Source organism: Herpailurus yagouaroundi, unplaced genomic scaffold, assembly GCF_014898765.1.
Source record: "Herpailurus yagouaroundi ecotype Mexico unplaced genomic scaffold, PumYag 28, whole genome shotgun sequence".
Taxonomy (NCBI): Eukaryota; Metazoa; Chordata; class Mammalia; order Carnivora; family Felidae; genus Herpailurus; species Herpailurus yagouaroundi.
The window spans coordinates 110,415,739-110,431,083 of NW_024412376.1; positions in this window are offsets into that span (position 1 = coordinate 110,415,739).

The following is a 15,345-nucleotide window of genomic DNA, read 5'->3' on the forward strand; positions in this document are numbered from 1 at the left end:
GTAACTTGTAGGAACTTCTTCTCCCCCCACCTTTTTTTGTTGTTGTTGTAAAAGGTATCATGCATAAAGAATGTGTATAACATATTTATATAATGTTATATGTACATAAATATATATGCAATTTTTATATATGCGTATATATGAAAATACATATATGAAGAACAATTATATAATTATAAAGTAAACATAATTATATAATAATTATAAAATTAACATTGTGTAGCTACTACCAAGGTTAAGATAAAAAATAATTATAAAATAAATAAATATTTTGTAGTCAACCACCAAGGTTACATAATTGCCAGTACTATAGAAGGAAACCACTGATTGATATTCCCTTCCCTTATTTTTAGAAGTAACCATAATTCCAATTTTTAGGCTTCTTTTACCATTATGTAGACTATATACATATCCATAAAATATAGTTTACTTTTCCTTTTAAAAAATTTACAGACACAGAGTTATACTAGTATATTATTTATAACTTGATTCTTCCTTCAACATACTATTTGAGAGATTGATATACATTGATTGTGATGGTTAATTTTATGTGTCAACCTAACCGGTCCACAGAGTGCCCAGACATTTGGTCAAATATTGTTCTGAGTGTTTCTGGATAAGATTAACATTTGAATTGGTAGGTAGTAAAGCAGATTGCCATCCCTAATGTTGACAGGCTTCGTCCAATTAGTTGAAGGTCTAAATGGAAAAAACAAAAACAAAAACAAAACAAACAAACAAAACGCTCCAGTGAGTAAGAACTCTTTCCTGCCTACCTTTGAGCTGAGACTTCATTATTGTTTGGTTTTTCTCCTGACTTTGGACTCTCACTGAAACACTGGCTCTTCCTGAGTTTTGGGCCTACTTGGCATTTGGCCTGAAACTACATCATTAGCTGTCTTGGTTCTCAGGTCTTTGAACTTGGACTGGAACTACACCATTGACTCTACTGGATCTCCAATTTGCCACCTCACCCTGCAGGTCTCCGAACTTGTCAGCCTCCATAATCATGTGAACCTATTCCTATAATAAATCCCACTCCCTCTCTTTCTCTACATCCTATTGATCCTATTTCTCTCGGGCACCCTGATCAATACATTGATGAATATGTGCAGTTTGTTCATTTCCTTTTCTGTATAGAATATATTTATTTTAATATTAATGAATGTTTTGTTTGGGATTATTATAATACCAATTTGGGATGGTTATAAATAATACTACTATGGGCATCTCTGTCCATGTGTCCTTGTACACATAAGCCTAAATTTTTCTTGGATATATAACTAGGAATTAAATTCCTGTCAGAGCCATAGATTCAGCACAATATAATTTTTTAAGACTCAGCAAAAAAAAAATTTTTAGAAATCAAATACTTATTCTAAGATATACATGAAATTCAAAAGATTAAGAATAGCCCACACAGTTTTGAAAAAGAGTTGGAAGAGTTAACCTACCTGATTTTAAGACTTATTATAAAATGAAAGTAATCAAGATAGTATACGATTTGTGTCAAGAATGACGAATTGATCAATGGAACAGAATGGAGAGAATAGAAATATGCTCACACATATTGTCAATTGATTTCTAACAAAGACGCAAAGCAATTTCATGAAGGAAGAATAGTTATTTGCCAAATGGTGCTGGAACAATCGGATACCCATATGCAAAATAATGAACCTTGACTGTTACCTCATATTATATACACAATTTATCTTGAAATAGGCCACAGAACTAAAAGTAACAGCTAAGATTATAAAACTTCTAAAATCTCAGTGACCTTGGGTTTGGTAAAAATCACTTATATACAACACAAAAAGCACAAAATCCGAAAGAAAATTTTCAACAGATTGGCAGCAAAGTTTAAAATTTTCACTCTTCAAAAAACACTATTAATAAGATGAAAAGGTGAGCCATAGACTTGGGGGAAATTTCTTAGCAATTTCATTCCTAGGTTTATACCTAAGAGTCTGCAGTACTCACAACCACATATAAGGATGGTCGTAGCAGCTTCATTCATAATAGCTTCAAACTGGAAATGACCCATATACTGGAAAACTACACAGCACTAAAAAGCAAATTACTGATGCACGCCACAACATGGATGGCTTTTACAGCTACTATGTTCAGCCAAAGAAGCTAAACAGAAAAGAGTATACATTACATGAAATTTAAGAACAGACAAAACTAAGGTGATCAAAGATGATAAAAGTCAGAATAGTGGTTACTTACAGGAGATGGGATAAGTATTGACCGAGAAAGCTCACAAGAGTACCTCTTGGAATTCTGAAGATATCCAACATCTTGATCTAAATGGTGGTTATACAAGTATATACAAATGTAGGGTTTCATTGAGCTGAATACTTAAATTTAGTGTACTGTATGCTTCAGCTGTAAAAAGATGTTATAGAAGTGAATAAGTAAATTATATATATGTTATCTTACATAAGAAATAGGAATTGTGTTTCTGGCCCCATAGATTATATTAATGCTCCTGGTCAGCTAAAGCAAGGGAATTTTACAGCATATGTTTATAGGATGGATAAAATGTGTCTCTAACTTCCTATTATAGAGCTGATGAGGTTAGAGTTATGTTAGACTTTACTGATTTATAGATTTTATGGATTTATAGAGTTGTGTTTCCTCCTCCATCTGGGAGGATTATACTTTACCACATCCAGTCATGGCCACATCACTTGCTTTGGCCAATGAAAAGTAATTGGAAGAAACACGGGCCACCTGTGAGCAGAAGCTTTGAGAGCTTTTAGATGTCTGCCATCTTCTCTGTTCCCTCTGCCAAAAGACAAGCAGTGTGTAGACAGAGGCTGCCCCAACAACCTAGGTTCTGGAATGAAGAAGACCCTGGTGAAGGACCATATTGATAAGTAGCCTGACAAATTAATCTTTGATGTTAAAATCCACTGAGATTTTTAAGATCTCTATTAGCATAGTATTATTTAGCCTAAACTAGTTTATGACGAAATTGGTATCAAGAAATGCAGTGCTACCCTAACAAAAACCTAAGCTATGTGACATTGGCTCAGAGGCCAGCCAATGGGCAATATGGAAACTTTGTTAATGGAGTCTGGAAAGATAACAATCCGTATTACGCATTGGCAAAACATTTGGTAGAACATTTGCTTGTGTTAACTTGGGAGATTGTTAACATATTGAGTGATCTTTGGATTTAGGTATAGAGGTTGGCAAATAAAATTAGTGGCACACCTTACTTCTTATATATTACAAGACAGATTAATTTAAGAAAAATAAAGTCAATTTGCAATCAGAGATGAAAGGGAATAAAATTCTCTTCCTTAAACATAAAAGATGAAACTGAGAGTCATTTGACCTACAAAAGGGCAAATTAAACTCACCTCATTTCAAGGGCCAAATCAAATATATGGCCATTATATTCTTTGTTATAAGTTTTGAATTAATTAAGATGGAGTCCTTTTAGTCGGATAAAATAGCTCACGGATAAGAGATTAAGGCCATGAATTGACACCCACTGCCAAGGAACTTGATTAGCTAAAGTCATCTGTAATTAAGTTTAGAGAAAGAGGCATGTCTTGAAAAGATTAGGGATGAGGCGATAGGCACATGAAACTGGATGGAATATGAAGGATGGAAATAAATAAAAAATCCTAATTCTGAGAACATTGTACTAGTTGGGACTAAATATAATTGCGAGTGATCTTGACTAAAAATGACCCTTGGGGCCCCCAATAGTCCATGTAGTGGAAATAGGCTAAGAAAGTGGTTTACCCCTAAGGAGAACATATCCTCCAATGTCCTCTTCAGTTGTGGCCAAGAAAGATACACTTGGAGAAGATAAACTTTCCAGAGAGTGAAGCCAAGAACTACAGAGGCTAACAGCCAGGGAACTTATTCTCTGGGAACAGAAGAGGGGTCTAATGAAAAAGTGTTCCTTCTTCTCAGGGGGCAGGGGAGTGGGAGGCATTCTTGAAACACTTACCCAATGTGATTTCAGAATTGCTTCATGTTTCTTGTGATTTCTCTTCCTGAAAAGGGAATATTCCCTGCAGTTATGCTCTCTGTCCTCTAACATTAACTTGTGGGTGTGTGGGTCTCTTAATGAAGAGAAACCACACTCAGACCTGATGTAGTAAAGACAATACCAAAATGGCTTACCTTCATCTTGATGCTATTCCTGAAAATTTGGATTTTTCTCCTCTGAGGGAATTGAGTGTATTTTGTATGCAGAAAGGAAGGAAGCAAATATTTCTGAATAAAATTGAGGTCTGTGCTAAATTATGTTTTATACTATTCTTCATTTGTCTTTCTCTGAGGAAGGATTATATAGCCCTCCCTGTTGACCTCAGGCTTGGTCATATGACTTGCTTGAAACAATGAAATATGAGCAGAAGTTATCCATAGTTCTCTTGTGCTCTACTTTCACTATCGTATGGAATTCAGCTATATCCATGGGGGCTACTCCATCAACCTGGATCATGAAGCAAAGATGACAGGGAGCAGAGCTTCAGCCAACCTGTAATGGACTTGTTGCAAGAGTCAGAAACAAATCTTTGTTGTTATAAGCCCATGAGTTTTTGAAGCCTTTGTTCCTCAACATAAGTTTTCCCGTGCTAAATGATAGGGCTTTTTTTCCCCCTTTGGGAGTCTTTTTGAACATAATGACCTTCTAAAGATGTACTTGAGCCCCGTAGCAGCCACCCCACTAGAGAGTGCTTCAGCTGTTAAGAACATGAGTCACTCTCTTGTGCTACAAGAATAAGTGCTAACGTGTAGTGTTGGGGGAATCAGGCTTGCTTTCTTGTGTTCTCATGACATTGCTGAAGTTGGGAAGACACTTGTGGAAGCTTAGCTCAACCGGTTTCCACTTGGACTTGGGATCAAGAAGTAGTATTCCCAGGGAACTGCACAAGAGATGGAAAACCTACTGTAAGAAATTAAAAGAACCACCAGCATGTGCTTGCTTTGAACCAGAAAACTGAATTTACTCTCATGGTGTCACAGAAACTCAAAAGTCTTGAGTGCCTAAGAGGATCCATGGAAGCCTCAACTGTAGAGCTGGTTGCCATTTATTGGCTTCTAAAGGTATATATCTATCATCTTAGTCAGAGAGGCCTTTGCTGAGCCCACTGGCTTGCCATTGCAATGGGATCTAGGGTATAACAGAGCTGAAAGACCTCAGAATATTTATCCAGAAAAGGAACAGCATCAACAACCTTGCCTGTCTGGGTGAATGGGGAAGAAAAATGGATTACTAAAAAAAAATCTGTTTAATGGGATATTTCTTAAGTGAGAACTTTTACGTTACAAAGCATATTATTAACGTGAACTGTTATCATGTATTAGCATAGCTTAGTGGTTAAGGGAAGAGATTCTGGAGCCAGACTGTTCCAGGCAGCTCTACCACTTATTAGATACACGATTCTCTTAGGTCAGGCTCCTGGGAAGAGATGTCCATGCAGGAGACTTACTGGACGGTGCTCTCAGGATCAACCCTCACAGGGAGTGAAGAGAACAGAACTGGGTGGAAGGACAAATTGGAGCAGACATAGTTGCAATACAGGCTTCAGCTGATCCCCTCGTGGTTGCTCAGGACCTAGAATGGTTTTTCAGAGATGTCCTGAACTGAGGTAAGGGTCATTGGATGTGGGTTGCTTTTGAGGGAGGGGAATAACTGTGGGTACAGAAGTTTGCTGTAGCTAAAGGAAATTTCTGAGGAAGACTCACCTGTGACTGTCAGCAGCCAGAATACCTGCAATGACAGCCCGGGTCCTGAGAAAGTGCTGAGAAGTGCCCTGCAGCACGTCAGTTACTAAGGACAAGTCACTTAACCTTCTATCCCTTGGTTTCTTTGACTATAACATGGAAAGATAATGGTACCTTTCTCATTGGGTCGTTATGAGGATAGATTAATATTTGTAAAGCATCTGGAACATTGCCTACCACATAGTGAGACCATATAAGTGACTGTTAAATAATTCTCCAGTGGAGGTTTTCAGGGAATATACTGTAACAAATAGATGGAGGAGCTTTATAATTAGTCTATTAATTGTTTCTATGGGGACACTTACTCTGAAAATGCTTTTGAATGTTTGAAAGCAGTTAATTCTCAAGTAGTTTGGAAGTTCTCCATGAAAATTTTAAGAGAAGTATTAATTTGCTTGGAAGCAGCTTTTTAGCAATCATGCATATACAATTTATCTCAGGCTTTATTTAAATTATTGCATAATTTATTTTTTTATTAAAAAAATTTTTTAATGTTTTTATTTATTTTGAGACAGAGAGAGACAGAGCATGAGCAGGGCAGGGGCAGAGAGAGGGAGACACAGAATCTGAAGCAAGCTCCAGGCTCTGAGCTGTCAGCACAGAGCCCCATGCGGGGCTCGAACTCATGGACTGTGAGATCATGACCTGAGCCAAAGTCAGACACTTAACCAACTGAGCCACCCAGGTGCCCGTGCATAATTTAATTTAAATTATTGAATTGCTGAAATATGAATAAAAGGGTATGATTCTTGACAGGTGCTGCACTAAATATCTTACATGCATTTCTCATTACAATCTCTTTAAGAGATAAAATACTATATTGTTACTACCTCTGTGTACAGATGGGAAACTGACTCAGAAGGTTTTGCAAGGGTGGAATTCAAAGCTAACTCCAAAGCCTTGATACTTAACCACTGAATCCTTCCATATAAGTCATCCACACACTCAGCTGTTCCAAGTCTTTGAAATACCTGTTTGATTTCTTAAGCATTGCACTCAAAGAAAAGGTAGCCTACCAGAGTTACTCTTCACAAAATTCATAAATAACCCAACAACATTTTTAAGCTTGTTAATGGAATACTCAAACTTCTCATCCTAGATAATACATAATTAAGATATTGAAATTCTAAACCTAACTTGTATTCATATCATGGATGTCAGCTTGCACAGTGTTCTAGAAGCATTATATAAAAAGATACATTTTGTATTAAATTACATATTTAGTAGGGGGATATGTATATCATGACATCAAAAATAGACTCAGCAGTTTCGAATCATAGCATCTATCACAGTCTTACCCTTCAAAAAAGCTGATCCTTTAACAACAGCTTATATATATAGTCACTAATCCACTAATTCATAGTTACTTGTAGTTCTATTGTGGCCACCAGTTGAGAAGCCTAATCAATAATTGAAGCTCCATAACTGCTAATGTTCAACTGATGCACCCTTTGACAATTCTATCACTGAAACTTAATGTTTGAAATAATCCTGACTGAGCTAAATTTTCACCAGGTCAATCTGACATCCAAGATCAGGTTAAATAGGGTAAAAGAAGGCAAGAGCATTCCTAACACTGGAGAATGCTTATTTTCAAAACAACATATTACTGTGAAACTTTACCTTTAATCCATTCTTTCCACCCCATCACACCACTTGTGATTTTTTTCAGGTACTAGACTGATATACCTTGAGGTCATGAAGGATAGACCTCAGCCCTAGTTTCACCCCCAGAAGATGTCAATCAAATTCCCTTTAGCCAGTGATTGATCTAAATGTGGGTGGGTGATTCAGATCTACCCAACTAGACATAGGAGAAGTCTGCTTCTTTGGGAGACAGAGCCTCCTTTCCCAAATATAAAGGCAAAATCTAGCTAAGAGAAAACCCTTTGTGTATTTACCTGCTTCTTCTGTTTGGATATTTATGAAAAATGTAACAGCTCTCTTTCAACATGAATAAAACAACCAAGAGAAGTACAGAGATGTTAGCTCTGACAGTATCTACACAATGAACAATATCCAGAAGCTGCCTAACCCCAGACTATTTAAGCCCAAATTAAAAGTTATTAGTTTGTTCATACACGTTCATTTGTCCAAACACAAGGCCACACAGTGTCCTTGCACTTTTCTCCATTTTTTTCTTTCTCACTCCTACTTTCAACCTTCTGTCAGCTGCCTTTTACAGTGTCACAGGTAATAATCTCATTTGCAGCTGGTTCCCTAAAATTTTTTGAATGTTGAAATCAATAAATTTATTTCCATTATTATGACAATATTAACATTCTATGTTAATATTCTAGTACACCCAAGTAGTAGGGTATAATTACAAATCCAGTATAATTACACCTGAGTCACTCAAAGGAGAATGTCAACTTCAAGTGAATGCTCTTTCCTTATGTGTTCCATCAATAGGTCAAAGCATGAGTCTACTATATATTTGGAGTATTTACTATTCATACAGTATTAATTTTTTTTTCCTGGAGTTCCTGAGTGTTTTTGTTTCTGCTTTGAGAAAATAAACCTATGCCTTCATCATAGCCCCAATATCTTCCAGATCCTGACTCCTTCTTGGAATGAAGCACATTCTTTTCCTTGAATTTCCCTACCTTCTCTTCCAATTTGGATCGATTTGTTAATATTTGGACCATGACTTTCTTGTGCAACTTTTATTTTTTCCAGAATTTTCTAATTGCCCTTTTTTTCAATGCCTTCATCTTATACCCAAGTTCTCCAAGTTTCCAGTCACTTTAGCCATTCCACAGTGTACTTTTTCTATGTCCCTTACCCAACTCTCTGTCCTTCTACTTTAGTTTTGATTGGTTGCTCTCCAAGCCTGATGCACACCTATTATTCTGGGACTTTACTGTTCAACAAAGCTGATTGATTTTTGTGATGCTGACTCTGTCTCACTTGAATAGTGAGGTATATTCGTGAGTAATATCCTAAGAACAGGTAAGTGGGAAGATAAACTGGAATTTGATGGTTCCTAAATATTTTATTCTACCTTATACTTTATTAATAGGTTAGTTACATCTAGAATTTTAGGTTTAAAATCATTTTCCTCTAGAAGTTTCACAACATTGCACTCTATGTTCTAGCTGTTCTAATTTTGCTGTTGAAAGGATTGTCATTGGGGCGCCTGGGTGGCGCAGTCGGTTAAGCGTCCGACTTCAGCCAGGTCACGATCTCGCGGTCCGTGAGTTCGAGCCCCGCGTCAGGCTCTGGGCTGATGGCTCGGAGCCTGGAGCCTGTTTCCGATTCTGTGTCTCCCTCTCTCTCTGCCCCTCCCCCGTTCATGCTCTGTCTCTCTCTGTCCCAAAAATAAATAAACGTTGAAAAAAAAATTAAAAAAAAAAAAGAAAGGATTGTCATTGTCTTGATTTTTATTTCTCTGTATGTGACCTCTTTTTCTGATTCTTATTTTTGTGTTTTGAAATCTTTTTCTTGGTTACCTGAAATTCCACAGTATTATGTGTAGATAATTGTTGTTCTGGCCATTCAGATTTATATATGAAGATGTGTATCTACCTTCATTTCTGAGAATATTTATTTATTTTATAGATTGATACTTTATGCCTTTTCTTACATATTTTCTCTTTTCTTTTGGATTCTCTATTTTGGGATAGTTTATAAACTTTATCTTCCAACTATTGTGTAATTTGTAAAAACTTTGGAATGGTATTTTAAATTTTCAAGTGTTCTCTCTTAATTCTTTCTTCTTTTTAAAATGATCCCATTCAAATTTTGCATGGGTAGTGTTTTCTCAAGTATAAATTACAATGATTTTTTTTTTTTGTAAGTTTTCTTCTGGTCTTTGAAACACTTGTTTTTAAAGGATTAATCTTTTCTATTAGCCTTGGTCTTTCTCAGTAATGCTTAAAGGATTTCTTCAAATGATTTGTGATTCTTGCTGCCCATATGTACCTTCACATTTTGAATGAGAAAAAATATTTGACAAGGAACGTTCTGCCTATGGGTGAGTTTTGTTGACTCTCAGGCCTTGTCTGTCAGATGAGGAATTTAGTGTTTTCAATAGGTATTCCCACTTTTTCTCAAGACAGTTTGTTCAATTATCTTGGAGAAGAATTCTGATTTTTTTTTATTTAATCTAAGGAGAAGAGCGTGCCACTAGGCTGATTGACGAGCAGAGGTAGGAGAGCGGATTCTATATATACACACACATCCTGTTAATACCCATTTTCAGCCAGTCCTACTTCGCATTCCCATCTCTGATACTTGAGTCTGAGACTTACTGAGATTCTCCTGGCCATCCATCAATGACATTAACTGTATCCTCCTCTGTGTTCTGAGCTGCAGCTTCCTGCAGAATGCTTTATCATCCAAACATGCATTTGCCTTTCATCATTAGAATTTGTGGGTGTCTCTGGGTCACATGTGCCACCTTCCATAATTGTTTTATTCCTTTACAATCATTTTATGGAGTCTTGAAAAGGAGAAATCTTGGTTCATCAATTTGTACAGAAGTCAGTTTTACATTTAAAAAAAGGGGAGAGGGGTTAGTGCCTGGGTGGCTCAGTCAGTTAAGTGTCTGACTTTGGCTCAGGTCATGATCTCATGGTTCATGGGTTTGAGCCCCACATCGGGCTCTGTGCTGACAGCTCGAAGCCTGGAGCCTGCTTTGGATTCTGTGTCTCCTTCTCTCTCTGCCCCTCCCCGACTCGTGCTTTTTCTCTTTCAAAAATAAATGGACGTTAAAATTTTTTCTTAAAAAAGATCCTGGAGGCAGAATAAGGAGTATATATTTTCAACAGGCAAGACATTTACTCAATTCAATCATTTCCCTGTAAAACCAATACATCTACCTTTAAGATTTGTTGTGATGTCCTTGCCTCTGTACCAAATAGCCTGATTTTTAAGTTCCTAAGTATGTTTTATAGTTTTAAAAGTATCTTCTCATAGGTTTCAAAATATTTCCTCTTTTCCTACCAGGCTGAAGCTCTTGATTCTTGCTAACTCACTTTTCCTATCAGTAATTTTCTGTTATTTCTCATGTCCCGTGTTCTGAGAAAGCCACAGATGACCAAGCTTAACACATTGAAGCGTTTTGAATAAAACAAGTGGAAATAGATTCTGTGGGAGGATTTGAGCTCTTCTCCCAAAATGATGGTGTTCAAACTGTGGCGCCTAGCCCTTGAGACATGCGGGTTGGTTGTTCAGAGGCTTCTGTGCTTTCCTCCCCTGTTCTCAGGTACATCAAGTAAAGATGAGCCGCTGAAGCGCCCAGTTTTTTTCATAACATACCAAATACCAAATTTGATCTTAACTTCGTGACTCAGTTGTTGTTACACATGACGACATTTACAATTCTCTGTGGGTACACTGAAAAGAATTAAACAGATTCACCCATATTATTACCTATTCTAAGTGTGGCGGCTTCTGTTGCTTCTTCCAGCTCAGCGATGAAATCCAAACCCCATTTTCACCACCACTACCACCATCCAGATGCTCAGAGCTCTTGACTCTACATTAAGTTTCTAGGTTGAAAGATTGTTATAGCCAATGTCTGTGTCTCATTACTTTTTTTTTTTTAATGTACTTTTTTTTACTGCTACCAATGGTTCTTTCTCATCCCCTCTATGTGCTGCCTCCCCGGTCCACCAACCACCACTCCCTGTTTATAACCACAGGCAGAACTGAAGTTTCCTGGAGAATCGTAAATAATAGAGGGAAGCCTGGATAGGCCCAGCAGGAGGAAGTAGGTGTCATGTACCTTCTGAGGAGTACCATTCCAAGATTTCATTTTTTGAATAATTTTTTAATAAGTGCTTATGCTTAGCAGTTTTTTTTTTTCCTTTGAGAATTGACTATATACATCATCCTGGATTCAAAAAATGGCATTTTATATTTCACTAACTTTATAAAACAGGAAGAACAACACAACTTTTTCAGTAAAACCATTTCATTGCTCTTAGTTGGACATATTTTTTTCTTTGAACCCCTGCATATTACTTCATTAATACTTGAATAGGTAATTCTGACAATCTCTTATTTTATATAATTTGGATGCTTATTTTATCATTCTGCCTGGAGTGATAAAAAGCCATCTGAGGTCAGGGACTCTAACTCACTCATCTTTGTATTCCTTGTAACACCCAAAGAGTAAAATAACAGGCACTTCATAATTATTTGAAGAGTTGAACAGAAGCACTTGACACTCATAAATGCATAAAGTTACTTTATTTTAAGTATACATTTAATTTTGAAAAATATAAATGCTAAAATATCTCATCTTCTTCATCTCTTAATTCCATAAAAGTCACAATAGAAAGCTTCATAAAACTGTAAAATACTATAATGTTATAGGAATTTTAGGTTTTATATTGGAAAAAAATTATTAGTAATATATTGAAATGTTTTCTGTTCTTTATCATTTGTTCCACCATGTTGATCTACTTCATTTAAAATAAAAAGATGCATCATTTCTCCAAAGTTAATAAAGACTTAAGAGAATAAAAATAATATCTGAAAGTGCGTATTGATTCTGAAAAGTAAGGTGTACAGATATGTACCAGCCATGAAAATGGCTAAAAAAGAGGCAACTACTCACTCTTTTCACATTGTAGGACTGGGACAAAGTTAACTTCTGGCTCTAAAAGTTTCACTGGATGACTTTAGCCCTGAGTTGCAATTATCTGCCTGGGAAACAGAATTCAGGATTTTTGTATGTACCCATAGAGCACAGAGAAATGAGCTAAGAAATAGGTCATACCCAAATTTCTGGTCAAAACACAACTTGACTGGCTAGCATATATCACAAAACTTTTTTTTTTTTTTAATTTCAGGCTGCAATGAAGCTCAATGAAATCATCATGTGAAAACTCCCAAGGCCCTTCAGCCAGTCAAATGCTATAAAATATCATTTGATTGTATTCAGCCACTTGGTGCCACTGGGCTTTATGCTCATGCTGTGAAGAGTAGGTGTGAAATATCATGGAATAAATAAGAAAATCTCAAGTTCCTGCACCAAAATCACTAAGTGGTATGAAAAGATTTGAAGAAAGCTTTGTCCCATCCCTGAACAATGTCAACCTCTGTAATACAACTCAAATGGTTTCGTTTTGTTTTTAAAGGATAGTCAGCAGTCAATACATTTCAAGTACTTTAACACAGTTTAAAAAAAAAAAAAAAGAACCAAAAACTCGGAAGACAATCGTTCTCTATATTATACAGCAATATATAGCCGATAAAAGATTTACTCTGTGTGTGTTGGTGCGTGTGCATAAAACATACACAAACTGACTTACTGATGGCAGATAATCACTTCTTCCCACCCTTCCCCCATTTCTTGAGGTGGGGGCTCATTAGAGAGGGTTTTGTTTTTGTTTTTGCACATCGTTAAGCCTCCGTCCCCCACCCCCTGACTCCACTGCTTGACTGGAAGAAGAGGCAGGATCACTACTGCCTGTGGCACAGAAAATAGTTAGGATTCCAAGTCCTTGTCTCACACAGAAGAAGAGTGATCTTTATCAAGGAAAACAGTGTCTCCAAGAGATTTTCTTTCAAATGCAAAATGAGAGGCCTTTATGCTCCTTTGATAAGGCCAACTCTTGGCCCAGTGATCTCTTCAACAGTAAGTTTGTACAACCACAGGACTTCTGCTTGACATCTTGGGAGTGTACACTTCATCTTGGACTCCTAACAACTCATGTCTCTGTATTCACATCAGGGAATGACACTGTGTGAAAAATTCACCTTTGAACTGTATTCTGTGTGTCCAGTTTACACAAACAAAACCACTGCCAAATCCGGCTGGTCCTCAGACAATGAGTAAATTCAGCTGAAATGCAGATTATCTGGTGGCTCTGTATGGACCTCAGGTTTTGTATGCTTGTTGGGTAACTACTTCTGTTCCTCTGAAACTAATGATTTTTAAAAAGTTTCCCTGGGCTCCAAAATATTGCAAGGGTGTGATATTAACTGTTACTTTTAGCAGACAGAAAGTACTATACTGCATTCACATCATGAATTTCAACCTTTTGCCACAGAATATGGATCATAAGTGGATGTGCAGATAGCTTTGAGATCTGCTCAAAGGCTGAAATATTGAGTTAAGTCGCTTCAGGAGTTCTTTGAAAGAGATGGAGAAAGGCACAGATCCTGAAATACTTGATTCATGATCAGAAAGATAAAGTATTATATCTAGGGCTTTTATAAAAGTGAATAAAGGTGTCTTTAATTTAACATGATCATAGGTTAGACTGAACTTATTATGCATGCTCTTAGACATTTTTTTTTTGATGCTTCCCTTGGTAAATAAAAAGGAAAATCTTCTTATATAGTTTTATATTAGAGTAATGAAAAACCAGGTAGTATAATCATTTTAAGGATAGCTCTAAATACAAACGCGATGCCAAAATCTGGTGCGTAAGGTTTTAACAAATAACACGTAATCTGCTGCTTTCATTTTAATGAAAACAAATTGCAGGTCATTTATGTCTAATTTGTATAAAATTTAACGTTTTAAGATTAGCAGATACTATAAAAGTAACAGCTAATTCAGGGTAATAAGATTTTTATAATCAAAATTTTAAGAGGACAGAATTATAATTTAATTAACACAAGAATGAGTGGGAGTCACTATGTGCATATATTGAAACCAAATAAATGGCTTCATCCTGCTTCTGGTACTCCTCCAGCAACCTGTTTTAGTTAGGATATATCACAAATGTGGTTACATAAATCCAAAATTATGAATTCAGTTATGCAGACTCACAACACATAATGCAACCTATTAAAAAGATTACACTTAAATAACATGCTAAATTTGGTGACTAAAGACCCAATTTTCTTTTTTCTAATTTTCAGTATGGTACTTTGAAATGTATCCGTCCTAAAAAACATGTGTGAGCAATGTTAAAATGTGTGTGTGTGTATATATATACATACACATACATACACACACATACATACACATATACACACACATACATACACATATATATACATACACATATGTACATATACATACCTCAGCAGATCTGTCTGCATTCCCATAAACACTATAAATAGGTCAATGGTCTATTAATATTTCTATGAATTTTGTAGGATCCGTGATGGCATCTGGGCAATAAAATATATTTAGCCTTATTTGCATAATGGTAAATCTCTCAGACCTCTCATGGATTTTTCATATATAATGGGGTTTGGGTTTTATGAAAACTGACACAGGGGTCTGGATAACTGTCCATTGCCTACCTTCGCTCTGTCTTTTTCTAACTCTGCACATATGTGCACCAGCCACACACAGAGTATGTACACAAACACACAAATATTTCAAAATGAAAAAAATGTCCAAAATACTGCATAGGACATCGACATGGTAATACAATCAGCATCTATGTCTGGATATTACTATTATCAAAACATCAGTTATTCCCATTACATAGGAGCTTCTCACTTCTTCCCCAATCTCTTCATAGAACAGTAAATTTCTCTTAAAGAAAGGGAAAAATGGATGCTTAGAAACATGGTGTTTTTAATCTGATCCAGCCCTCTGGCTTACCTTAGAGATTGTGTATCCGTGTGTGTGTGTGTGTGTGTGTGTGTGTGTGTGTGTGTGTGTAAAAA